The sequence below is a fragment of the Peromyscus eremicus genome, chromosome 3, assembly GCF_949786415.1.
Source record: "Peromyscus eremicus chromosome 3, PerEre_H2_v1, whole genome shotgun sequence".
Classification (NCBI taxonomy): Eukaryota; Metazoa; Chordata; class Mammalia; order Rodentia; family Cricetidae; genus Peromyscus; species Peromyscus eremicus.
Window position 1 is genome coordinate 130,254,598 of NC_081418.1, and position 27,290 is coordinate 130,281,887.

Sequence of the window (27,290 nt, forward strand, 5' to 3'; positions counted from 1 at the left end):
GAATATACAAATATTTTTTGAGCAGCTAAGCTTTGAAAATCCTGTGGTGTATTTCTAGACAGTGCTTCTGCACATTAAACCCAGAACATGTCTTCCACTGTCCCCTGTACGGCGAGGAGAGCAGGTCCCCTGCTAAAGCTGGCGTCTTTTCCTCGTCTGTTTCTCATCCACACTACTGACTCTCACTCTGACTATCCGTTAGAACTATCTCTGGTGCTTCTAAACCACACAGAAGCCACAACTGTGCAACGTCCTCTGAATCAGGAACCTCTGGGTGGAGGCAGAGGAAATGGGTATTTTAAAAAATTTATGTCTCTTACTTACGTGTGTGTGCCTGCAGGAGTCCACAGAGGTCAAAAGAGGGTATCGGATCCATGAGAGCTGAAGTTAACAGGCAGTCATGAAATGTCATGTGGCTGTTGGGAACTGAACCCAGGTCCTCTGCAAGGGCAATAAATGTTCTTATCTAGAGAGCCATCTCTCCAGCCTCCAGAAATAGGTATTTTCTGCCAAGACTGCTCTAGTGATGAATGGAGTGAAGACCACCATTGTAAGCCTTCTTCCTGGGGCTCTAGATTTAGAAAATCTCTGGCCTGTGAGTTTGTGTCTTTTCTCATCAAAACCCAGAAGGGTTTGACACCCGAGCAGTTACCCCAGGGAGCTCACTGACGGCATTTAAGTTGAGAACGTTGTTTGAACAGCCTCCTCGGCTAAGCCTCTTATCTTACCGTGCAGCAAGAACCCAGTATTTCTTGGAAGAAACACATTGATGAGCAAGCAGGTGGGCAAGGGTGTCTAGGCCCATTCAGTCCTCAGGTGACTGTAATCTAGTCATTCAGGCAGTAGGGGCAGCAACAGCAACCGGAAAGACGTGACCAGAATGACTCGTATGCCAGCTAAGGTGCTGGATCCCTGGCTCACTTGAAGTGTACAAAGACCTGTGACCATCCTTTCATCTTCCCACTGCACCCAGCAGCACTGTGCCCAGCATCCCCTCACTCTCACCCAGAAGGGTGCCCAGCTACTTCAGTTTGGGAGACAATGGCAGGGCTCTGTCTGGTTCCGTTCGCTTGCTTTCCCTCTGGGACTGGTTCCGCAGGTGACATCATAGAACTCATCTCAGTGCCACATGTAGAAACCTGACAGACAAGGAGGTTATGACAGTGTCCATATAACAGAGGATCCAGGTATGCTGGGGGACAGGAACCATAGTAGGGGTTAGAGAAATAGAACCTGAGATAGAGCAGTCAGGAAGAGGGTAGGGTAGGGAGGTCCCATGGGAAAAAAGGTAAATGCAGGTAACGGAGTCAAGCTGAGGAAGACGGAGATGTGCTCTGTACACAGAAAACATGGTCCCCCTGTGCATGGCTGGGCATGAGCAAGCCCAACTCTGAGTTCTTCCTACCGCCTCTCAATCATGCTCAACCCCACCAACCTCTGGAACTATCTGCACAGCAGGATGCTTAGCACCATTCCTGTTGACCAGAAGCTGCTTGGCTTAACAAACATGAAAGCTCACAGCAAAAGTGAGGGAGAGGACATTTCACAAGAGGAAGAGAAATAAAGACCAAAGTCCTGAATGATATCAAGAAATTCAGACCAATGTGTCTCTGGCATGTCTCTGAACAGAGAACCCCAAATATGTAGCTGGGCAGGATTTGTCTCTCCCCGTCATTCTGCAAACCCCTCCTGAGCGTCTGCTGCATAGTGGCAAGGCATAGGCCTGGAGTGCCTCCAGTATATCTCATTTTGTTTCTCTTCTTATGGTGCTACAGATAGAACCCAGGGCCTCAGGAATTCTAGCCAAAGATTCTATCATGGATTCAGTCCTAGCTCTATATGCCAGTTTTGAATCTCACCCTTTGCACAATTCCTCACTCACATGGGGGATGCTACCTGCATTTCTTCTTCAGCCTCTCTCAGGCAGGATGAGACCTTTCTGACAATTCTCTAGGTTTAAAAACCCAGCAGTACATAAAGAGAAGAGACAGAGTTCAAATGAGCCCTACATATCAACAGACACCATGTACTAATCAGAACTGTGTGCCCAAGGATTAACACCACGCCAGGCAGAATGATAGGTGCTACTTATCAATGCCACTTTCAATTTAAAAGGTCATGGTGTCATCCAAGGAGCGGTCCTCCAGCTCAGGCTCTGTTTGCAACACAATTTGAGCATGTTTATAGATGAGAAGGAGCACACCACATCACTGAGAGGACACAGGGACAGCATCTTCAGAGGTCCTGTGACTTAGGATTCCAGAACTACACCAGTGTTGTAAAGGAGGAAATGAAAAACTGGGGGAGGGGTTTAAGTGAGGAGGGGTGGGGGAGAGCACTACAGAGGGAAAGGAAGAAGGGGGAATAAATAGCACTCAGCTTGTTTTTAAAGCATAGTGAATATTATTTTATGTTTGCTTAAAATACATATATAGTGCATATGTGTATTCATACAGATAGATAAAGATGATAGATAGACAGACAGACTGGCATATGATAGATAGATAGATAGAAAATAGACAGACAGACAGACAGACAGACATAGACAGATAAACAGATTGGCATATGATAGACAGACAGCCAGACAGACAGACAGATAGATAGATAGATAGATAGATAGGCATATTATAGATAGATGATAGATAGATAGATAGATAGATAGATAGATAGATAGATAGATAGATAGAAAGAAACAGACAGACAGACAGTTTAAATGAAGTAACACATTTGGGTGGTAATACTCTCTCCCCAAGAGCCATAGACTATCTAACAAAACCCCCACTACCAGACAACAAAAACTTCTCCTTGAGTTGTTTGTCAGGGGAGTCAAAGAGATTCTCAAAATAATATAGGATATTGCCATTGCCCTTGACTGGCCAACCTAGAACTTGAAGACAAGACCTTATTGCTGAAGACACTACACTTTGTACACAGGAGTTAGAGGAATCGAGCTGGAACTACCGGGAAGTCTCCTCTCTGAGGACTAGCTCATAATATACATGGGTGCTATGCAAGTTGCCAGTGGAGAGAAACAATTAACATTCCTATCCACCTACAAAGCCCACAAACCACAACAATGACCAGCACAGCAAGATATCCCCAAGAGTACAATAAAGGTGCTTAGATCTTGGTGGTAACCAACAGTTGTCTAACTGGACTTAGGTCTGTTCAATAGGCTAGAATTCATGCTTGGTACAGTAAACCTAGTCAGTTACTCAGGCTGGAGAGATCATAGGTCCTGGAGGAGAAACTACTAACATGACTTTTCTAAACCAGTATAATTCCTAGCTGCATTCTAAACACTTAACTTCATACTCACAGATAAATGTAGCTTTCGTCCCTCATTAAAAAGCTTCTTTTTTGAAGCAGATGGAGACCATTACAGTGTTTCACAATTGATTAAAACACAGAGAATAACTGACTGTGCCCAACCCCCACTGATACATAACCAATACAACTTCTAGATTTAAAGCTCAGGGAACACTGTAGAAGAGAAGGTGGAAAGACTGTGAGACCCAGAGGACCAGGACATTTACTACAAGATAGTGTTTTCTCTATATGACAGGGAAGCCATGCCCATGAAACCTCAAAAATACAATTGCCTAAACAAGACCTGAGCAATGACAACGCTGTAGATATGCCAGTGTAGACAGGAGAAATCTCCTAAGGCCCCACCCCTGGAGAAATGGCTGCTAAGACAGGAAGAATCAGTCTTCTCCAGGGATGAGCCCCTTCATAGGTTACCCAATGCCAAGCAGTCAGCCCTAAACACTTACACATATGAACTCTAAAGGCCATATGTGTATGTATGTGTATGTGTGTGTATGTATATGTATATATATATGTATATATAGACTATACATATATGTAACAATAATTAAAGAACAAGAAGTCATGAATTTGAAGGAGGAAAGGGGGACATGGAGGAACTGAAGTGAAAAGAGGGAGAGGTGGAAATTATGCAAATACAATGTGCATACATGAAATTCTCAAAAAACTTTTTAATTCTAAAAATACACCTGAAATTAAAAGACTGTTTCAGCTATGGCAAGAATCCTATATTAATGTCGTTGTGCTGATAACTGCTCCCTATCAATAACTAGTTGTTAGGTGTTCTTAAGCTTATTTACAATGATTAGCATACCTGATCTCCTTTACCAGGAGTAACAAAATGCTTCATCTGTTGAAAATGAATGAATCATCCATTGCATATTAACATGGAGCATTTCCACAGATGCACTGGCAAGTACTAGGGGGACCTGAACCTACATAGAGCAGAAGACATAAGAATCAGTCTGTGTAATACTCACTTGAGAAGCTTATCTCCAGAGAGAGGCCCAGGGGCTGGGGTGTGAGGAGACGGACAGCATCTTACAAATACCCTGTGTGGTTCTGATTTTATAGTATACAGATGTGCTGCCTTCAAGCTCTATAAAAACTGTGAGCAATAACGCTGTGGCACGCTGCTGAGAATTCCGATGCACTGACCAGAGTCTGCAAGGATCAATACCCCTTCCTTGGCCAACACAGCAGGAAGGCCAGGGAGTTCAGGTCTCAGAAACAGGCTGAGCTCATGGGAAGGTGGCTGTGGGAAGCTCCAACTCCACTGCTCATTGCAGAGCCGTGCGGTATCACCCTCAAGACAATCGTGACAGTTAGGAGCCACCTTTCTGGAAGCAACACTTAGTCACGGTGGCAGCATGCCATGTTCACATAGCACCTTAAATGCAAAGAGCACAAAGGGGTTAGGCATGCTCCTGAGGCCCTGAGGCATCTCCAGAAAGAGGGAAGCTCCAGGGGCCTGGAGCGTGAGCCTGTGCAGGCTCCTGCACCGAGTGAAGGGATGTGGTACACTTAGTCTATGTCCTGTCCTGTCCATCTTTCTCAGTGACCCTGGCAGGTGTTCCACCACTCTTTGCCAGGGCTTCCTTCCTTGTAATTCAGAATAATAACAGTATTTAGTTCATAAAATTAGACTGCAAATTAAGTGATAAGCTGACATAATAAGAGCTAACACTTGTGGAACTGTGATTTTATTCTAGATCCTGCCTCAAGCGCTAGACACACACTGCCCTGGATGGCTGGGAATGAGGCTCAGAAGTCAGTACCATTGCTACCCAGGATTTGTAGTGAGGAAACAGAGTTGAAGTTCCAGCAAGTCACCCACAGCACAGAACTTCTCAAAAACAGGAAAGCGGAATGCCTCACAGACCCCTGTGAGACAGGAAGAGCCACCAAGAGTCTGGATTACTGCTACTTCCATAGGGAAACTGAGGCACAAAGAAGCAGGAGCAGATGGCTGTTCCTCCTCCAAGAGTCCTGCAAAGCAGTGAAGGATGGCGAATGACAGGAAAGTGGACAGGAGAGTAGGGTGGGCCACTGACTCTCAGCCTAGGCAAGGTACAGGTCATCGCACTGTGGGTACCGGTCCTTTGACTGGCAGTACCAAAGGACACAGGAGCCTTGTGACTAACTGCCATTAAAAATCAGCACCACCTCAAGACCCCAGAAAGATCAACCAGTTCCTATTCCTTAGCCTATGACTGCCACTTAAGAATGTGAAGGGGACAGGCTACTGGGAGGCAGGGTGTAGGAAGCTTGTGGGCACATTAGTAAACGGGGACACATAAATAGAGCCACAGGCTCCTTGTTGGCAATGACTACAGTCCCTTCCTTTAAGACCGGGTCTAGGAGACCTGTGGAGGAGTGGGGACTCTAGCCTTTGAGCCCTGCAGGGCCAGGAAGATAGTTCTGCACCAAGTGTCTGTCACAGAGCACTGGGTAGGGCAGACACACAGGAGAGCTTCACTCATTAACATTGGTGTTGCCATGACAATAAGCTGTTGCCAGGTAGCAGCGAACTAGAAGAGTGAGAATTAGCAAAGCCTAAAAATAAAGCTGTTGTTTTTCCCCATCTAGATGTCCATGGCTAACAGGCAGTAAGCCCGCCTCCTCCTCTGCACACAGCCTCTCTCCAGCCAGCCCCCACTGTGGCCTGACCCCCGGAGCACACAAGACAGACATCACCCAGCTCAGAGCAGGAGCATCTGACACTGAGACAGATACTGACAGGCAAAGACCACACCCAAAAGCATTGAGCAAACCCAGAGGGCTTGCTCCCTCCCTCGGGCCTTGAGTGCTAACCACCGTTCCTGGCTGGATTCGGAACAACTAACTCCTCTGTTCCCAGAGGTGGGAAATGACAAATGTTCTTCTCCCCAGCACTATACTTGCCTCTCCAAAAATGCTCAAAGGGTCCATGTCCCAAAGGCAACAGTGGAGCCAGACGCCTGTGGCTTCTTTGCTAACTACACTACCACCTAGAAGTTACTGTGGTGATAATGAAGAAGAGGCTGGAAATGTATCTGAGGCACACTATCTTAGGTCTTCTGACTTGGTTATAGTAGCAACGATTCAAGGACCCAGCATGACTTTTGTCCACTGTCCCTCCCGCCAGACCAAGTTCCAGGATGGCAGACACTGCATTTAAAGGAACACTTTTCTGGCCTCAACACCTGGTGTCATCCCAGATACATCATGAGATCATGATAAACACGGTGAAGGAAGGGAGGGGGGAGGGGGAGAGGTGCCTGACGCTAACATGGCAGGCACAGGCAGCAAGGCATGGACAACAGTGCCATCTGGCCTAAGAGAAGAATTTCTCTCTGGAATTCTACGCTTTGCATTCTAAGAACCTAATCCCATTCCCTAGCTAGGTCTCTAGCCTCCGACAGTGAGTTACCATGTACATAGCTGTGTCTTATGCTAACTGTATCTGACGAACTAAAATACAGAACCTTGGTGGCATGATTTCTCTTATAAGTAATGTTAGTAAGATCTCCTCACACATAGGCTCCACCCAGCTTCTCTAATCTAAAATACCATTTGCTCAATTTAGACAGAGGGTGCTCACATGACTCTGTCCTCTGGGTGACGCTAGCAGAAGCAATTGCTTTCCTGGTGTCTTTCCCTGCAGCCTCGCTCTCAGCCCCCTCCACCACCACCACCACCACCACCACCACCACCACCACCACCACCACCACCACCACCACCGGTGTGCTCAGCAAAAGCACAGCAGTGACTACTAACACCAGCGCAAGAAGGAAAAGTAATTCCCCTTGTTCCATAAAACACACAACCCGGAGAAAGAGATCAACTAATTCTTGGTTCTTTATTCTGGATCATCCCAAGTTTAAGTTTGAGCAAATAACTAAGCGCAGAGAGAAACTGACAGGTTCAAGAGGGAGCTAAACCACTGGGGATACGAGACCAAAACCCTTTCACAACATCTCCAAATCACAGTCTCCAAGTGGGACCACACCTACGAGTTATTTTCCACTCTTGGGAGAGTGGAAAATAAGCCCAACTAGCTAAGTTATGAAGATGGGCAAGACCACTGTCAGTAAGAAGCCTTCATGCCCGCTCACAGCTTTACAATCTTTTTTAAATTTTATTTATTTATTTTACATCCTGACCACAGTTTCCCCTACCTCCTCTCCTCCCACCTCCCCATCCCACCCCCAATCTTATGCAGTGATGTCAGCTGGCCTGCTGATAGCCCTGTCTCTAGAAAAGGGAGGATCCCAGACTCTCTACCGAAGAGTACACTCCAGACCTGTGCTGGCCAGGCTATGTGTTCACAAAGCCGACGGTCCTGTACCCAGGCTCGACCTACCAATCTGCCACTGCCACTGGCCTGTGATCACATGTTCAGAGAGGAGGTAGCATCTTGCAAAACACCAACTCCCTAATCATGCTGGCCTTGAGCTGAAGCCCTGGGAGGTCTGATGCAGTGGATTTGCTGATGGATGCTGAGGGCTAGAGTACATTCATGCCAACACCTGCCCTGGCCCACAGGTTTTCAGCAGAACATCCCCTTGACCACAGAGCATAGGAAAGTGGGTCTGAGGCTGACCAGAGAAAAGGCCTCTCTTGGATGGTTTGTGGTAAAATGCACCCTGACTTAAAGCCCTTCCTTAGGAAACCACTACCTTGGTGTTCAGGAGACCAGCCTATCGCCACTCCCCAACGGTGTACGTCCCTCATTGATGGCACAAAATTCCATTTCCACCTGCATGTTAAAATGCAAAGGACTCGTTCTCCTGGCTCAGGTCAATCCCAAAGGTCATCCCTGTGATGTGCTGGTAGGTGATCATGAGATACGGGTTGGACAGACGAATGAGGAGAACCCTAACTCGACCCTAACTTCCCTTGTCACACTGCCTTGTTCCTGACTCACGGGTCACCCCGCACACAAGGGATGCCAGCACAAGCACAGGCGAACTGGGATGAAGACTACCTGCCACCAAGTCACCCTCCCCACTACCAGTCTCTCAGGGTTCAGGGTGGAACCCAGGAACTTCCTCCCGGGAAAAGGAGACAAGGCAAGGCACTTGAACACTTTCAAAGAAAGTATGGCCACTCCAAAGCCCTTGTAACCAGCAGTCTTCCCTTCTCCACACAAGAGTACTCACTATTTGGGGTCATCATGCCAGCCCAGCTTCCCCTGAACTCCCCATGGTAGGGTATGTTCCTACACCCAGCCATGGCTCCCGTGAGAGCAAACCCAGTGCTCCCAAGGAAGTTACAGAAACAACAGGTCCCAGGAGGACACGGCTCCCTGCCCGTCCTGCCCTTCTCCTGCACAGACCGAGCTGTTTCCTTACTCTGCAGCTGCCAGTTTTAGAAGGGGCTGAAGTAAAATTTAAATTTCCTCTGCCCTCCCCTCTTCCTCTCCGGTGCCCTCCCCTCCCCTCCCCTCCACTCTTCCAGCACGTGTCCCTGTGTTTTATGTAGTGCCACTTGCTAAATCTCCAGTACAAACTTCTCAGCAGCAGACACACACATTTTAAGAGTGTGCATCACTTAAAATAACTGGATTTTAAACCTTCTGGTTTTAGTTGAGAATTCGATTTGAGGGCTGGAGAGATTTGGGCTCTTAAGAAAACAAAGAAATGGCTATTTTGAAGAAATGTGTGAGTAATTTTTAAGAAACGGGTGGCTGAAGGATAAAAGCTTGCTTTGTGCCCAGCAGATTCTCCTTCGGAAGTACAAATGTCCCTCCACGCAGTTTTCACAGGGGAGTTTTCTGAAGCTCATGATGACTTTAGACCCTACCTCCTTTCGCTGGATTCCTAAACTATAGCTTTTACCCTCAGCCAAACAAGTGCTAACAGGACACTCTGTGAAGTGTAGTTAACAACCACCATAAGCCAGCTGCTAACCATACAAAGTGGCACAGTGTCTGCAGAGAAGCCTCAATCTGCTTCACACACACACACACACACACACACACACACACACACACACACACACATACACACACACCATGGAACAATTTGTCTTCTGAGAACCATCAAATCTCAGGCACATGACAGCCCCCCTTGGTGAATTTCTTATTACTACAACCTTCAAACACACACTCCAGGCCTGCTGTGGGGAGAGACTCGCTCGTGTCTATTTAATTTTGGTTTGCTTTCCAACCACACAGATTTATAGAAGGGATGCTTGCAAAAATCTTCAAGATATTTGATTGTTGTTTTCATGAATGATCATGCACGTGTACAGCCCAGATGTCAGTGAGTCTTAAGACGCTGACATTGTTTGTCACAGACCAGGGAAGTAGAAGACCGAAGAACAAGAGGTGACGGGAGGTATACTACCCTCTGTCGGATGTATGCCATGCCTGGCCCCTGTCCAGTGCATGTCCTCTGTTTGATAAGCAAGGGGCAGGGTGAGTTGCACGTGGCTTAGTAACCATGTTCAGGTAACAGGCTTCTCCAGGTAGATGGAAGTGGGTGATGACATACACTTGAGCTTCACTAAGCTGCCCACTCCAGGCCTCAAACGTGACCTGTGACTTTTATCTTAGCTGTTGAATAGAGTCATGGTACTCCGGCCATTAAATACTCATCTCTTCTTCACTTGATAGTAAACAGCCATTTCCCTAACTCTCAAAGGCCCCTAGCCATCTGCCCCTAGAGCTGGCACTAATTGCATCTCTCCCACTGAAGCAGGGTTGGGGGAGAGGAGAGGGGCGGCTGCAGCATCAGGTGTGCCTGCATGGAGGGGCCTGCTCCAGAACATGACTGCAGCACCAAGCATTATTACATGGGATCTCATCAAGATCTTACCAAAGGCTATCTCAGTCCACACAACTATCCAGCCAAAGCCAGGGCAGCCTCTCAGAAAGGCCCAGACCCTCGTCTCCTCTCTACTGACCCATGCTCTATCCAGCCATCCCCTCTTTCAGCAAACCATAACTTTTCTGCCTTTAATCAGTGTGTGTGTGTGTGTGTGTGTGTGTGTGTGTGTGTGTGTGTGTGTGTAGACTTGGAGAAAGTGAGAGCGGGCATCCTACTGTGTTTTATGTTCCTTTACTCATCAGTTCAGAGCTCACACAGAACACAGTCTATCCTAGGTACTTCAGAATACTCACTGGAATAAACATGTGATTTCTATGGTCTGGTAATCAGGTAGCCATGGCATCCCACACTCTCCAGAACCCCTGGCCTTCTAGGTCTAGCGGGGCCACTGCCCTCCATACAACCCTTTCAGCTAATCCCTCCTCCCATCTATCTTTTTCTTTCTAACTTCACAAATCAACAGACCACATAATCTACTTTAACACCCTGGCTAACTGAATCATCTTGTGTCATTTACTAATCTCCATACATGGAAAAGCTTGTCCTGTCACCCTAACTAAACTACTCACATATATTTTTTTAAAGATAGGGATATGGCACATCAACAAGCTTTTTCTGATATTCTGGGAGATACTGACCTATCTTATTATCCTAAATAGGAAAAACTATAAAGCATTATCTTCCATCTCAAACCATTTCTTAAAGCATCAACAAAACCCACTTCCACCGTATTCCCTAAAATGTAACAAGCATGCAGCATGACACCTATTATACAGCATCCTATAAACAATCCCATGAAGGATCACACTGGATGCACAGCACTCAGAGTGCATCTGCTAATCCCTCAGTTTAATGTGTGAAATCCTTTCCACTGGCTTCGTTGGCCCTTTACAGGGACTCAAGAGACAAGCTCTTTCTAGGAGAAGCAGCAGGCAGAAGGAAAGGGAAGAGAAGCTGTAGACGCTGCCGGCTTGGCAAACTCTTTGACCCTTGTGGCAAGGACCCTAGTGCTAGGAAGGACTTCCTAGATATCAGCCACAACCTGGGAACATCCCCACTGTGTGTGCCCTGTTAACACAGCAGGCATCAGAACACCTATGAGGGAGTCTTCTGTCTTACCAATGTTTTTGAAATATAACTTGAGATATATCTTTACAAAGTTCTCTTGAGCTCTGGGGCTGTAACTTTAATTTTTCTAATAAAAGAATCAAGTTAAGTCATTTTACTCAGAGATACATATAAAATATGAAGCTGGGGCATTTAAAACAATGGTATAGGAAACCCACTGCAGGATAAACACACTTCCATAACAAAATGATGGGTACCTTACACGTCCCCTACGGACTACTTGGGTAGGCTACATAATGATTGGCAGAATTAACCAGAGTAGGTCTCAGAGCTTATGCAATGTGAAAGTGGCCCTTCAAGAGGGTGAAGAGTTAGCAATGCCGGGCCTCTCTCTAGAGGGCATTGTTGTGCGTAAGAAAGAGCACAGGTCATCTTACTTCACATTTATATGAAGACACAATGAAGAGACAGCCTCTGTGATCCAAGAAACAGTTCAAATCCGGCACCTTGATCTTGAACTTCCCGAGATCCAGAACTGTGAGCAACAAACTTCTGTTGTTTATGGGCCACCTGGTCTGCTGTGTTCCATCACAGGTGTCTAAACAGACTGAGAGCACCAAATCTGCTTCCTACTTCCTGTTACATAAACACCAACCCCCGACAACCACCAGTTGTCCACTTAGCATCACTAGTACTGTGCTAAGAACCGGGGACACTGTGACGCTCCTAGCGTGTGCAGCTTACCATCTACAGGGGCAGCAAGCATGCGGACAACACAGACCCAAACTGTTCTAAGTGCTGTGGGGGACGAGAGCATGACACAGCAAGAAAAGGGAATTCTGTTCAGAGCAGGAGCCGGGAAAGCCTCTTCAAGGGAAGGGGCAGGAACCCAGACTGAAAGAGACAGAACAGGAAGAGTGTGTGTGTGTGTGTGTGTGTGTGTGTGTGTGTGTGTGTGCCACTGGACAGTCCGCCTCCTCCCTGTAACTCGGCTACCTGCCGCTTTCCCAAAGCCCTACTCTACCAGTCTAGCTCCTATGAGGAAATGCAAGAACCTCACCTCTCAAGGAGACAGGACACACCCATTACACCGCACAAAAGAACCTTCCGAGTCTAATGCACAAGAATCCTGCAGTGTGGTTTTACCCTATCCTTTAAAAGGCTGAAAGGAACGTTCTTATTTAGGAAGAATGGCAGGCAGAAAGGAGAGAGAAGCGGGACCGGAAGCCTTGCTGGGTGGGAAAGCACTCTAGCTTCACAATCTTCCAAAACATGTGGCTGAGACCCCTCTCCCCTGGGAAGGGATAAATGTTCTTTGGGGCAGAGTGTAAGTATGAGTGTGTGTTTTAAATAAGCATTCTGGGAGAAATGTAACTAGTCTGTTTCTGATTCATTCATAACTCACCAAATTATTGTTTTGCAATCACCATTTGATGTTCAAGAAACTGCCCAGCCTCCCTAACCCCGTCTCCCCCCCTTTGAAGTGGCAGCTGTGTGGACGTCACAGAGCCTGCACTGTACTGAAGAACTGAGCCTGGGGCTCTGGCCCTGAGCTTTGACAAGAAGCAGACCCTTGAAGTCACAACATCCCACTCTACCCTCCTGGGTTCTGTTTAGCAAGCTCTCTGGTACAAAAATGTTTCCCAGTTACATATCCAAGTGGACCACAGCGTGAGGGGACAAGAGGGAGAGAGACAGCTTACCCCAGTCCTGCCACTAACACACTGGAGGAAGCCTAGGCATGCTGGCAACGGGATGAACACAAGGGGGCGTGCCCCCAGCATGTGCCACCTCCAATTCCCGAGGCTTGGTGGAAGCAAGGAAGCCAGCTGAACACATGACAATGTGACTTCCAGAACTATGACTCAGTCAGCTCTGTGTCTAACACATTCTCTATGGGAACTGTATGGCCCCCAGCAGACAGCAAGAATCAAGTGGGGCCACTTCTGGTTGTCAGGATACCTGGGTGAGGAACCGAAGAAAAAGGCCAACAAAACTCCATAACTGAGAAGTACTGTACCCTTATAGCACCCCAACTGAGAGACATCACACCCCAGCATTAGTCCAACTGATAGATACGATACTTTAACATTACCTCAGCTGAGAAATATTGCAAGAAGTCCATATCTGCACCTGCTGCCTGTGGCACTAGAGAGGATGGCATTGAGCACGGGGAACTGGAGAGCCCTGCATCATTCCCCTGGTGCCAGCTTGCTGCTTCTGTGGCCTGGTAATCTAAACACACGTGCCTCACTTCAGACAGGGGACATATAGCCATAACACCAAGATGGAAATCAAGTTACTTCTTGGTGTTCCAGAAAATGCTGCTAGGATTCTATGATGATTCTGTTTCAAGCTACTTTCTTGGCATCAGGCACCAGGCATTCCAGAAGCATGGTGTCTCTTCATGAACTGCAGACTGCTTTGCCAGGCAGACACCTGACCCCGAGGGGCCTCAGCATCCTCAGGGCCTCACTCATCCCCTGTTCCTGGCAGAGGAACAAAGCTTGGAATTTACACACAAAACACTTCCAGATTAAATGAAGGCTCCGAGGACTGTGTCAGAAGGGATGCCCCACTCTGCGGGATTGTAGGAGGTTGGATTAGGTTTATCTTAGAGCAGCAAGGAATGCTGCCCAACTATGAAGGTCCAATAAGCAACATGAAGATCCTCCAGCCAGCAGTTCTCAACCTTCCTATGCTGCCACCCTTTAATACAGTTCCTCATGTTGTGGTGACCCCCAACATAAAATGATTTTCGCTGCTACTTCATAACTGTAATTTTGATACTGTAAATATCTGATATGCAATCCCTGTGAAAGGGTCATTCAACCCCCAAGGGAGTCGCAATCCACAGGTCGAGAACCGCTGCTCTTAACCAAAATAACTCCTATTCATGCTAATAAATGTGGGAACTGCCTTTCAATAATCCACATGAAGATTTAAAATGTGAAATATCTAATTCGCTGAACTAATGTGCTAAGCTATAAATGACTGTTCTATATAGTTATTTAGATCTTGTGCAGGTTTTAGCTCAGATAAAAGTTTCCAAGTGCACAACAGCACTGATTACCTGAGGGAAAGGAATCGAAACTGTGGAAGGAGAAGGGAGATGCCAACGGAGAGCCATAAGCATCATGAGTGCTGCAGGCTTCAACGACAGGCCAGGAGGCACTCAACGGTGTACTCAGCAGGCTGTGCCTCAGTATCCCCGAGATGGAGCTGGATGGTCACTAAGGCCTGTCTACTCTAAAACTCTGTAAGTCAATGTAACCCATCATCCTTATCAACGAGGGGCATGCGACTCAAGGTCAGCATTGTCACTGCCCTAATTACAACATATAAAAAAGAACCCATCCATTTTGTGCACATTGAGGAATGCTTTGAGTTAGTACTCTGAGTTCCACCCCCATTCCAATAAGGAAAATTAAAATATTGGAAGCATGCCTGCCATGAAGCAATCACACATTCTCCCTTGCTGAAGGGCCCAGATAGCATTCAGGTGTCTAACCCTTTGCCAGCACTGGAACTGAGATTCTAATGCAACCAAACCAAGAAAGACAACTTGTTCTCCTCACCAAAGAGGTGTGTGGTAAGGCCTTAAGAGACAAAGCTGGTGCCGTCTGCTGTGGGCCACTTGGAAAGGCTTCCTACTCTTAAAGGACTCAAAAAAAAAAAAAAAAAAAAAAAGATGCACTCTCCGATTCCTTCCACTCTGCACTCTGCTGCTTCCAGGGGTAATGAATGCCACAGATATCTGATTTCCAGGGCCACTTCCCAAGGACTGAGCCTCCAACACAAGGTAGCAGAACGCTAACAGAAAGACAAGACCCTGCAGACAAAGCTGACCTGCTGGTTACCCGGTCCTGAGGACCACTCTCATAACTTGCTGATACCTGACACACTGACTCAATGCTAGGGAGGACAGGGGAAGCCATACACAACTGACCTGACATGCAAGTATTAAAAAAAAAAATTACATTCATATAAAAGATGAGTAAATTCCAAGTATTTCTCTAAAGGCTGAATCCCTTTAGCATTTCCAAGATTGGCAGCAAAGACAGTGTGTGGTCTTCTGATAAGTGTGGGAGAAGATGAAGGAAGAGGCGGACAGTGCAGGTTACAAACTGCTCACATGGTACTTCAGGGAGTAGTGAGACCTCTCATAGACAGGCACTCCTTGGTTTACAATGGCACTGTGCTGCAGGAGCCTGGTCAACTATCAGAGAGTACCAAACTGCTATCAAGGAAACGGCGAAAATGATCACTCAGCCTCAGTCACAGAAAACCCAACCGAGGCTCTATCTCCATCCACTGCCACAGCCCGTAACCTATCCTGCCACAGCACCAGAGAGATGGAAATCCAGAAATCCCAGTGTGGAAGAGGAAGAGGCTAGATGTGACATGTTCAGCATCAGCAGCACTCAGGAGTCTCAGCCAATAAAACTGAGAGTTCAAGACCAGCCTGGGCTACAGAGAGACCCTATCACAAAAAAAAAGGATGGTAGCAGAGAAAGAGTGAAGAAGAGAGAGAAGAAGAAGGAGAGAAGGATGGGCGAGAAGAAAAGGAGAAGAAAAAGAAAAGAAAACAGAAATGGACATACTTGTTTTAACGTTCGTTAACCCTAGTTCCCCAACAGGAATGAAGCTTTGTTAGGGGAGGGCCTTGTCCCTTCACTGCCACAGCCCTAGTCTCCAGGACTTCTCACCCTCCTACTAGGGACACTTCTGGCCAGATCTCTCTTCATCACAGGGCCCCGTGTGCAGATCAAGGTGAACAGCAGCATCCGGACCTCCACCTAATGGAGGCTGTTGGTACACCTGCCACCCACGCTGACCATCCAAAGCACTTCTAGACTCTGACAGTTCTCCCCTGGTGGGAAAAGCTCATCTCTGATAACCACTGCTCGAAAATGGTCCCTGGAACTTTGTAGGTATCCCATAAATGTCCACTAGAAGATGTACCCTTCACAGAATAAGGTAAACCCTGTGAAAGTGTTAATGACATCAGTGATCCCCCCATAACGGGTTTCTAGACCCCACTAACTATCAGACTCCAGAGATGCTCAGGTCCTGTCACCTTTGGGTGTGACTGACACACACCTTTAATCCTCTCCGACATAAAACTTGGTGCCATCATGCAAATGGTACATAGTTGTCATACTGTAGCTCAGGGAATAATGACAAGAAAAAAAAATGCCTGTACCTATTGACTACAGACCCAATTTTTTTTCCTTTTTTTTTTTCCAGTCTGCAATTGGTTGAATGTGAAAACTGCAAACCATGCATAAAAAGGGCCAATACACTCCCAGAGAGGTTTTTGTAATGTGTTACCAGCCTTCTTTGTGGCTCTGCTGATACATATCCTCTTGAATGCACATTGGATTTTAAAAATCAAACAAAGGGAAGCCCTGAGCCATTCATTCACTCAGCTTCACCCCACCTTTCTGCAGGCACTAGGTGCTGGCCTGCAGAACCGGTGTAGGCGTGAAAACAATGACAAAATAAGCAAATTAAATCATCTCAGTCCTCCTAAGTGCCATGATAACTGAGTGACTCCCATGCATTAAGAAGCAGGTAGGACAATGGCCACTCACACAGGTGACTGGAGAATGCTCTCAGGCGGTCACACTTGCACTGAGAGCTGACAGGGGAGACAAGTGGCCAACACCTGTGGTCTGTGGCTGGAGCAGTGTACCAGCATGGAAATCATCAGTTGAGCTGATGTGTAGTGGGGAGTGGCAGGGGGAAGCAGGCAGCATGGCCTGCTGTGGGGGGTGCTGGAGAATCCTGCTAGCAGCCTGTGGAGACACAAGAATCCCACTGCAACTGCAGCCACTCCCTGTGTGCTCAGAAAGGGCACACTTACAACACACTGGAACATCTCATTCAGGTAGCCAGTACACATACTACACAGGCTAACATACATCAGGAAAAGCGCAGAAAAGAGGTTAGGGAAAGAGATCACAACACTGGATTAGAATTTATAAAATACTGAAATGCATCCTCACCATGAAAACATTTCATGAAGTAAAATGACAAAACATAAAGGCACATCTACTAAAGCTTGTCACATCTCCATGAGCCTGTGACAATAAATGCCAGCCCCAGCAGTCACTAGTGACAACACTTTGTGAGCAGTATCCCAACCTCCTGAACTTCCCGAGGACCACCTGCCCAGATGGGCCAAGTTTTCACCTCTCCCTGCCACACCCTGTAAGAACCTGGAAGACAGGGAAGAAAGCCAAAGTCAAAGATGCTGAAGAATTTGCCTTTTCCCACAAACCTGGTTCAAGTCTTCACAGTCTGGAGATGTGGAAAAACTCATTAACATCACACAATGTAGAGATTACCCCCCCACGGATGTGCAGCAACTATACAGTACATGGGTCTGTAATTAATTGTTAAATGGTGAGTCATCTTTGAGGCTAAGGGACACATTTAAATAGCTCTAAGGTGAAGCCTCCGGTTCCAAGGAGACAAGGAATTCTCCTGGTCACAAAACAGCAGCCTCCTGAGCAGCTGCCTCGCTTCAGGGAAGCATGGTTGGGCACACCAGTGCTGCAAGCCATAGGCCTTACTGTAGGCCCCCGGCTGCAGACACAAAGCTGAAACACAGGGGCCAGAGACACTCTGGAGCACTGGCCTTCCCAGGACAGCTGCGTCTCTGCCTCCTCCACTGCTGACAGTCTCGACAGGACCCTTCCCACTCTCCAAGCCTGGCCAACCCATTACCCTGGAGGCTATCCCACCAAGATTGGAAGTCCATTTCCAAACAAGGGCCTTTGGGTCATAAAAATTCATTAAAGAGGAAATAAAATGGAATCAAACTGACTAAATGTAGATCAAGGGCAGACTCCTAATGAACTGGCAACTTGGCTCGGGAGGGACCTTGGTGTTGCCAATCTACACACCAGACTTTCTTGGGCTGAACCGGTTTGCATGACTTCGTTTAGAGAGGCTAATTTTCTTTAAGCCATCATCAACCTTCCAGATTCAGAAATTAATAAAAATCGTTTCAGTTTGGTGCTTCTGGTAAAAATTTACTATATCCCATTTGCCCTATTCAGTCATTGACTTAAACATAGGAAAATCTCACTTATCAAAATGTTTTGTGGAGATAGCAGGTCTTATCCTTGAAAAATTCCAAATTGCCGAATTTTGAAAAAACAAAACCATGGTTTCAGTACCTGTATCAAACATATTATAAACTAAGACCTAAATGAACACTAATAAGTAAAATTAAATTAGTCACTGAAAATTGCTATCCATAATAGGTTTTTATTACATAATAAATAATTACATTATATCACTAAGTCTTAATTCAATGGGAAACACACACTGTGACAGATTTCCTGGGGTATAATTTAGATTGAAACTGCAGAGCACTCTGGGTTTAATTGGCTGTTCTCAATGGTCCACAAGAGCTTCCAGTGGTACAAGGTACAAGGAGGCACAAAGGATAGAGCAGGGGACACGGTGATCATCCAGAGCAGACAGACACTCTCAAGTGTGGCATCCCAGCCTCCATGGAGACAGTAAGGCAGCAAGGGATTTCCATGTCTTCAGTGTGTGTTATGTGAGGCCTGAGCAGAGTCAAGCACCCTGGGGCATGCTCCTGGCTCTGACAGCTTGAGGCCCCAGCCTCAGATGAGGATGGTGGTCGCTGTACCCGGAACCAGCTGTGCCTGGTGGAGAGCTGGCTGTGGAAGCAGGGCTAGGCACAGGATCACTGACCCGCAACAGGTGAAAAGAGCCTTTGCACAACAGCTTCTGACCATCCATTTTGAGTAAAAGAGGAACTGCTCACATATCCTGGCCTGCTTGAAACCAAAGATACTCTGATGGCCTTCACTTCTTATCACCGGCCCTGTCCTAACAGCAAGAAGATGGAGCAAAGGGGTGTGTGTGTGTGTGTGTGTGTGTGTGTGTATGTGTGTGTGTGTTTGTGTGCGCGTGTGCGTGTGCGTGCATGTCTGTAAACTGTGGAAACAGACCGCAGCATTTTCAGGACACAGAGTATACACAGCTTATGGTACACATGGTCCTGACCTGCAAGAACACTGACCCTGCTCCTCTGACTGCCCATTCTCCTGGTCCCTCCTCACACCTCCTATCAGACTCCAGTTGACCAGTGCAGCCTTCATCCCTTGCTGGAGAGATGCCTGTTTTCCAACAGGACTGCTGCCAGCCTTTAGTCTCAAGGTGGTTTAACACGGAGGGAGTCTGAGGCTACAATTCCACATTATTCATTTGCAAAAATATTGTCTTCCATTATGATTCATAGCAACTATATAATGTTTCAGCTGAGTTACAGCTAGGCAGGCCAGCCTGGAAAACTAAGTGCCAGTCACAGCTTTCTATGTTAGAAACATCAACTTAATAATGAATGAAAAAGTAGTTCAAAAGCTGAGGACTACATAAATTACTTTTATGTGTAAAAACTCAAAATATCTTAGCAATCAAACTCATTCAGATTTTCATCACACCTAAGCTCGGGAATCCTGACTGCATTTTATCATAACATATCACCTGAGGAGAAACAAGGAACCCTGGACCATTTCTTTTGCTAGGAAGACTGTTAATGTTAAGAGTGAGCTGTCAGCCAGGTGTGGTAGTGCATGCCATTAATCCCAGCACTTGGGAGGCAGAGGCAGGCAGATCTCTGTGGATTCCAAGCCAGCCTGGACTACATAGTAAGTTCTAAGACAGCATAGAAAGATTCTGTCTCAAAAAAAAAGTGAGCTGGCAGTTCACAGGGGCTCAAATGAGAGAGACAAGAAGAGCTTCCTAGACCTTCAGAAAGTTCAAGGTCCCTGGTCCAGATGTACTGCAGTAAAGCAGCCTGCCTTGTCCATTTAAAGCCCCAAAGTATCTCAAGACAAATTTCATCAGAACTGCTCGAGTCAAAGTTATCAGAAGAGGCCAAAAGGTCCCCCTAAGTTAGACACTCCTGAAGTAAGCCTTGCTCTACCAAGACTAGTCCCTAAAGACACAGCAAGAACCGTGGCACTTGGTTCAGAGTAGATCCCGTGAGAGCTTTGACCACACATCTCTTCCCAAGGCTGGGTCTTCCAGTGATGTTGAATCAAGTGAAAGCACAGACTTTTAAGTTACTGGAGTCCCTTCCAGGCCCAATACACAGATTCTGCTGGTGGGAAGACCCCATGGATTTGGACATTCCCTGTCCTGTGCACACAGGGAGGGTACAGACTCAGAAATGCATTATCTTGCGGCTTCCTAAAGTCAGGTAAATTCACGACTGTTTTCTCGAGACTGCTGCCCCTCACCCTCACCTGCTCCAGTTTCTCACAGGAATGCTGACTTAACCTCACTCAAGTTGTCCAACACTAGAAAGCATTTTAATAGAGATTTTGCTTTGCTTGTGACAATAATATTTTCCAAAGAAGCCTGTTTCTGAATTAATAGGGACACTGAATCGTAGATATGGAGCTAGAAAAAGCCCTAGACACTTTTAAACCACCTACCTCTACCACAGCAGAAACTGAAGCCCAGAGACTTACTAGTATGGGTAGAAGTAACACAGCATTAGCCAGGTGCATGTGACAGAAAATAGAATTCTCTAATTGTGAGTGGGTACTTCTAAAAAGAAAAATGTGGTGAGGTCCTAGGAGTCACTCTAGCTCTCTGCCCTCCAACTGTGTGACAGGGCAGATTTGGGGACCTCTCTGAGGATTTAGGACACTAAGATCTACTCCTCAACATTTGCCGCATGAATGAACCGAATGACAGAGCATAGCACAGCACATAAGGATGAGTGGTCATTGTACTCTGGTTGCTATTATCAGTGATTTTTAAATACTTCACCACACACACACACACACACACACTCGCACACGCACACACACATATGCACACGCGCACACACACACATGCACACACACACATGCATACACACACACACATCCTCTTTCATGCAGAAGAACACATTTGTTTCATTTTAAAAACAGCATTAGAACATATTCTCTATTTTAGTAACTTGAGACTTTTTCCCAGATCCTATCAGAACCAAAAAGATATCCTAGTCAATATTTGCTCTTGGGAAAAAAAAGTGTCCCCTGTGTCCTCAAAAGACCTTAGCTTGGACAACATTCCTATTTTCTCTGGTGATGGAATTTGCAGATTCTCCAGTGTAAAAATAAGGCTGCAGGGTAAATCCTGAAGAACACTGTTGGGGAGGGGTTGGGTGGACCCAGAGGCTCCTCCGTGAAGTTTTCCATGACAGGTCAGGCCCCTGGGGATGAATGTTCTTACGTGGGACAATGTAGTAGAGCCAGATGAACATCTGCTGGTGGTCAGTTCAACCCAATAAAGTCCCAAATTCCTCTAGTCACTGCAACACTGAGTTCACTTTGGGAAAATATATGTGAACACTCACAGAGTGGGGGGTCGGGGGTGTCAGAGACTACAAAATTATCAATAAAAAGCATTAGGGAAAAAAAGAAATAAGTGACCGTGAAGTGCTCAGCCACAAGTGTGACATTTATATCACACCCCATCCTCAAGGCCCAGGAAGGAATGTGAGAGAGTAGGTGGAAAGAGTGTAAGAGCCAGAGGTGGGGAGGACGGGAGCAAAACTGCGTCCTCTGGGCATAACAGGACCATGGCACTCATGAATACACAGCAGTTATGGCTGCCTACACAAGAGCCACACAGGATCAACCCACCCACATCCAGCATGGAGTGGGAATGAGCCCCTACTGAGGAGGTATGAGCTACTTTATGGCTGCTTTGGGAAGGAGAGTCATTTTTTTAAGGATGTGGCCCCTGGCAGGTTGATAGTGCTCTAGTGGGTGACTCCACACCCAGAAGCACAAATTGGAGTCAGTGGGCTATGTTTTTTAAATAAAAAAAAAAACACAAAGTTAAAGATAGGGAGGTGGGGGTGGATCTGGAAGAAGTTAAGGGGAAGATGTAGAGGTAAATATGATCCAAATACATTATATAAGATTCTCAAAGAATTAATAAAAAATATTTTTAAAAATACATCCAGGAGAAGGACCAATCCAAGACAGAAAAGAATCAAACCTTTGGGGACAGTGAAAGGCACAGGGTCCATGAAAGTAAGGACTGGGTATATTTCTGGTTAACCCAGGGCCAAGAAGGCATAGCCAGAGACTCCTGGTGGGACTTTCAGTAGTCATGAAAGACATAGTCCCATCTCTAAAAGGGATGTGGTCTCAGGACTGAAGTTGACTCCTGGCACTCTACATGCCCAGGCAAGGTCATGCCATTACAAACTGAGGACCAGCACAGTTCTAGATGAAGGCCCAATCCAAGCTATTCCTGCTTCCTTTGCTTGACCACTCGCCATCACCATGCATACAGGACCCTGCTTCTTCCACAGGCAAGCTCTACTCAGCCTTCAACAGTTACATTAGCCTTGAGCCTCTCCTGACCTTCCCAAGTGGGTAAATAGCTTCTTGCAATAGATATGCTACTGATACCCACCAAACATTCTGGGTTCACAGCTAGATGCCATGCCAGTCTCCTGGAGGAGGCAGGGCCATGAACTCTTAGGAAACTATGGGCCAGTTCTCTGCCTGTAACCCTAAAACTTGGTTGCAATTTTCCACACCCTTTCTTGTTCCATATCTGTCAGCTACAAGTCATGCAGAGAAAATATCAAGACCCAAGTGGACAGTACAGTTGCAAGGAAGGAGCCTCAAACCCTGAGTTACCCTTCTGGCTTTCCAACAATGCACCTGGGATGTACATATGGGAGCAACATATAAACAGTTCTCCTGAAGCCATCAAGAGTTGGGGATATTTGTTACTGTGGTGAGGCTCTTCTGATTAATGCATCATTTCCCAAGGCTTTCGTGGCCATCTGCTTATCTCCTGCCCATCTACCTTGCCTACACAGTTGTATGTCAATTCAAAACAGAAGTGCTCATTTCCCCGTCAGATCACCTAGTCCAGGAAGGGAATGGCACTGTCCTTATTCTATTTCCTTATGCTTCTGCCTCCCATCTGAAACACTAAACACAAGCTTTCATTACATGGATAATGAAACAAGAGTGGATGACAGAGTCCAGTTGAGCCAACACAAGCAACCATACCTTAAAAAATTAATATAACAAAATCAGCCACAACAGAAAGCCCAAGGTTAGAGTCTCCCCTGGAGAAATCTATGCCTCAGCTAGACATGTGGAAGGGTCTAGTCCACAGAGGAAAGAAGTCACTGTTGTACAGAGACTTCATGCCTTCTTATGTGGGGACTGATGTGGGATTCTGGCTGTGTTGTCTAAGCCACAGAGGTCATGTCTAGCTTTCAAAGGCTGCTTCAAGATCGAGGACTGTTTCCCATCTGCAAAATTATCCTACACTGAGAAAGAACCAGTAGGGGAGAGGGAACATTTGGCTGGTCTCAGCTACAGTGACTCACCTGACCTACGAAAAGTTCAAATACAACGGCATGAGACTGTGACATCCCCTGCTAAAGTGACATGCTCATTAAGGGCTCTGCTAATGAGTGATATCGAAAGAAACAGAAGGGAAAAAGAAAAAGACCTCTTAAGAATACCAGGGAAAACTCATTCATTACAGGGACGTCAGTGACCCTTGAAGTCACCAACAAGATAGCAGAGGTCCTTAATGATCTCCTCCTGATCATGTTCAGACTGGGATTCTGAGCCCAGGTGTCAAGCCCAGGTGAAGTATCTTTTAGATTACTCCATTAAGGGAAGAACCCACTCTTTGTTAGTGAAGTAAGATCTTCTTTTGCATTAAAAATGAGATGATGTGAACGAAACCCTTTAAAATTTACTTGAAAGGAGATCTTTCTCGAGCATAATACATTACCATAAAATGTCTTATTCCTTATTGCCTCATTAGTAATATTGTACTTCTGTGTGAAATGTGGCGTTTAAACATTGCTAACAGATTGAAACAAAAGACTTGAAAATACTGTAAGATAGAGAACCATAAGACATTCCTGCCAGGCAGCATTCTCCTAAGTGAGGTTTGTTATTTGGCATGTGCCTGCTCAGTAAAAACCTGCACCTTTGAAGGAGGGAGGCTAATCCATCCCATGTTCCCAACCCGCTGTGTTTTCCAAACATTTTCATTCCCTCCAGCCAGGGTTTAACTAGTCTTGAGTCCAGCCTTGGGCTTTCTGTTGTTGCTGAGTTTGTTATATTAATTTTTAGGGTATGGTAGCTTGCGCTGGCTCAGCTGGACTCCATCATCCACTCATGTTTCATTTTCCAGGTGATGAAAACACCTGCCAGGTGTTTTAAATGGGAGGCATACAGGGTAAGGATAATACTGCCCCCTTTCAAGAGTAGGTAATCTGATAGAAAATGGGCATTTCTGTAACACAAATCTTAAAAGGTCTTATAAAAAAAAAAAGAGCCAGATATTGGGGTGAAAGCTGAAAGATCAGAGAAGCAGAATAGCCAGCCACTAGCTTATCTCTATGAAATGCTCAACCTCAAGAGAGTGAGTTTCTGTTTCCTCACACCTTATATACCTTTCTATGTCCTGCCATATTACTTCCTGAGATTAAAGGCGTGTGTCACCACTGCCTGATTCTGTTTCTCTCATGTAGCCCAGTGTGGCCTTGAACTCACCAAGATCCAGATGGATCTCTGCCTCCCAAGTAATAGGATTAAAGGTGCATTCCACCACTGCCTGACATCTATGTCTAATTTAGTGGCTGGCTCTGTCCTCTGATCCCCAGGTAAGCTTTACTAGTGTACACAATATATCACCACACATTTCCATTTTGAAACCGAAGAACAATTGTGCAGACAAGGAGGATGGACAGGAGGTGAGCAGATGACCATGGAAGCCTTGGGAAAGGATGCATTAATTAGAGGACCATTGCTGCAGCAGCAGCTCTTGCATACCTCTCATCCAAAGTAAGTTCTTCCCCCTGTTCCTGTGGTCACCAGTGGCATCCAACAGTTGCATCCTTGCTAAAAGGTGACTCTGTCCTCACTGTATCAGAATGACGCTCCTTCATGGGGCAAAGGAGAATCTTGCATCTCCATCATGCCTGATCCAAGGCTTGAGGAGAACCATCCTCTCTCCATGCACCACCACTCCTCAGGCTTCTCTTCCAAAATTCTGAGCCATTTGATAATTTCATGTGTAGAATTTATACTCACACTTCCTTTAATGGATATGAAGCAACTCGTTTGGTATCATCTGTGTAGGATAATCTGCAGTTTTTCATAGTCCTCAGAGATCACCTCTGAATTATTCCACTTTCTGTTGCTACCACAAAATGCCTGGCACTTAATGACTTAAAGTGGGAGCGTTTTATTTGGGTTCATGGTTTCAGAGACCACACTTGGTGGGTCTATGGTGAAACAGAACATCATGGTAGAAGCTACATGACAGTACCTTGGAGGCAAAGAACAGGAAGAGCCAGGCACCCTTAACTGCCTCCCACTCAATCCTGCATCCCTGAGTCAAGCCCTCAAAACATGAGCCTCTGGGTATCATTTCAGATCCAAACCATGAAAGCTACTTACACTTGGTAGTTACAAATAAAACATCAGACATTATAGGGCCTGTGAATCTGGTATAATTTAGGCCAGAAACTGAGCATCGAGTCACTAAAATAGAATCTCTTTCTCCTTTCTTCTCTGGAGATAGGGATGAATAGGACAGACAAGATTTAATCCATCCAATGAATCCATTAGTGTAACAGGCTCAAACCCAGTATTTGCAAGCTTCTCATTGTCCTATGAAACCCTCAAAAGCTGAAAACAAAACAAAACCAGACTGTCTCCAACACATAACACTGTAAAATCAAAATGAATATTTAACTCAATATCTACAAACACTGTAGGAAAATGCAGCTCAATTCACTGAGTTATTGACCAGTGTCATAGAGATTATGCTGAAAGACCAAATTGAGTAATTTATTCTTAGCAAAGCTCATTCATCTAAAAAGTACAACAATGCCTTCTAATTTCATTACAGCAAACACATTCTCTGTGATGTGAGCTGTAGGTACATTGTAATACGTTTCGTGTATTACAGTGCACAGTTACCTAATACCAGGGGCTTTAGGCATTTACAGGCCTAAAGCAATCAGGGAAAGTGGTGGGATCTACAGGTGGGAACCATTCTTATAAGAAGTTGTTTTGCTTTGTTTATTTTAACTGTAAGTGGAAAGACGTCCTTGCACGCTCCTCTTCTTGAGGTACTCATTTCCTCTGACAGACATTCTTCTCTGACCTGAGCCAGGCTAGAAAGAGATGTAGCCCCAAGTTGCTGTCCTTCTGCCAAAGCCAAGGTTCCAAGGACACAACATCCCAGGACCTTTCTAGGGTCATAGACTTGACTTGGCTCTGAGATCAGGAGAACATGCAAGGGCCGTGTTTCAGGCATGAGGAATTCAGTGACCTGAGCAAAGGGGAGGCATCATTGCATCTGACCGTCCTTTAAAGCAGAGGAGTGAAACCCATTCACCATATCTCTGCCTACTGGGGCTTGGCCATTCCCATTCTCTAGAGTATTGGCAGACTTGGCTCTGCTCCATCCACTGGCTTATGGGGACTGACCTATGCCCTGAAAAAGATAAGCCTCACACTCCCCTAGGAGAACTGTCCTTCTACTTTGTGACCATGATGTAGGAACTCCGAGGAAGGTACAGATATGGTCCTGGTCCAGACACTCAGCCTGGGGACAAGGTACAGTTCTGTGCACTCCTTCTGCCACCTTGCCACTCTAAATGAAGATCATCAACGTAGCTCATCTCCTCTGGCCCAAGGGAAGTGGCTGCCATGGAGAAGGCAGCTTTCTCAGGGAGAAGAACAGGGTAAAAGTGCTGGACCTGAACTCTGTCACAGTAGGTCTTGTCCAAGCCCCACCATCTAGAAGCTGCAGAGAGCAATCCTAAAAGATCATTTAACCTCTCCTAGTTCCTCATCCACAAGACACAAAGAACAACATGCCTTCACAGAGGAATGGCAATATCACTATAAATACCAACTGGGAAAGGCTCTGGAAACCGCAATCAGAATGTCAACGTAGAATGAAAGTGTACCAAGAGTTTCCATGTGGGGTCTGCTGGCAACCGTAAAAGCACAGAGTATC

The 27,290-nt window shown here is 46.0% G+C and overlaps 1 protein-coding gene across 1 annotated transcript in view; it reads right to left on the bottom strand.

Annotated features, from left to right (window-relative positions):
* Positions 1 to 27,290, bottom strand: part of Cacna1c (calcium voltage-gated channel subunit alpha1 C) — a 491,450-nt gene that overhangs the window by 403,748 nt on the left and 60,412 nt on the right. The gene's annotated exons all lie outside the window — the stretch shown is intronic.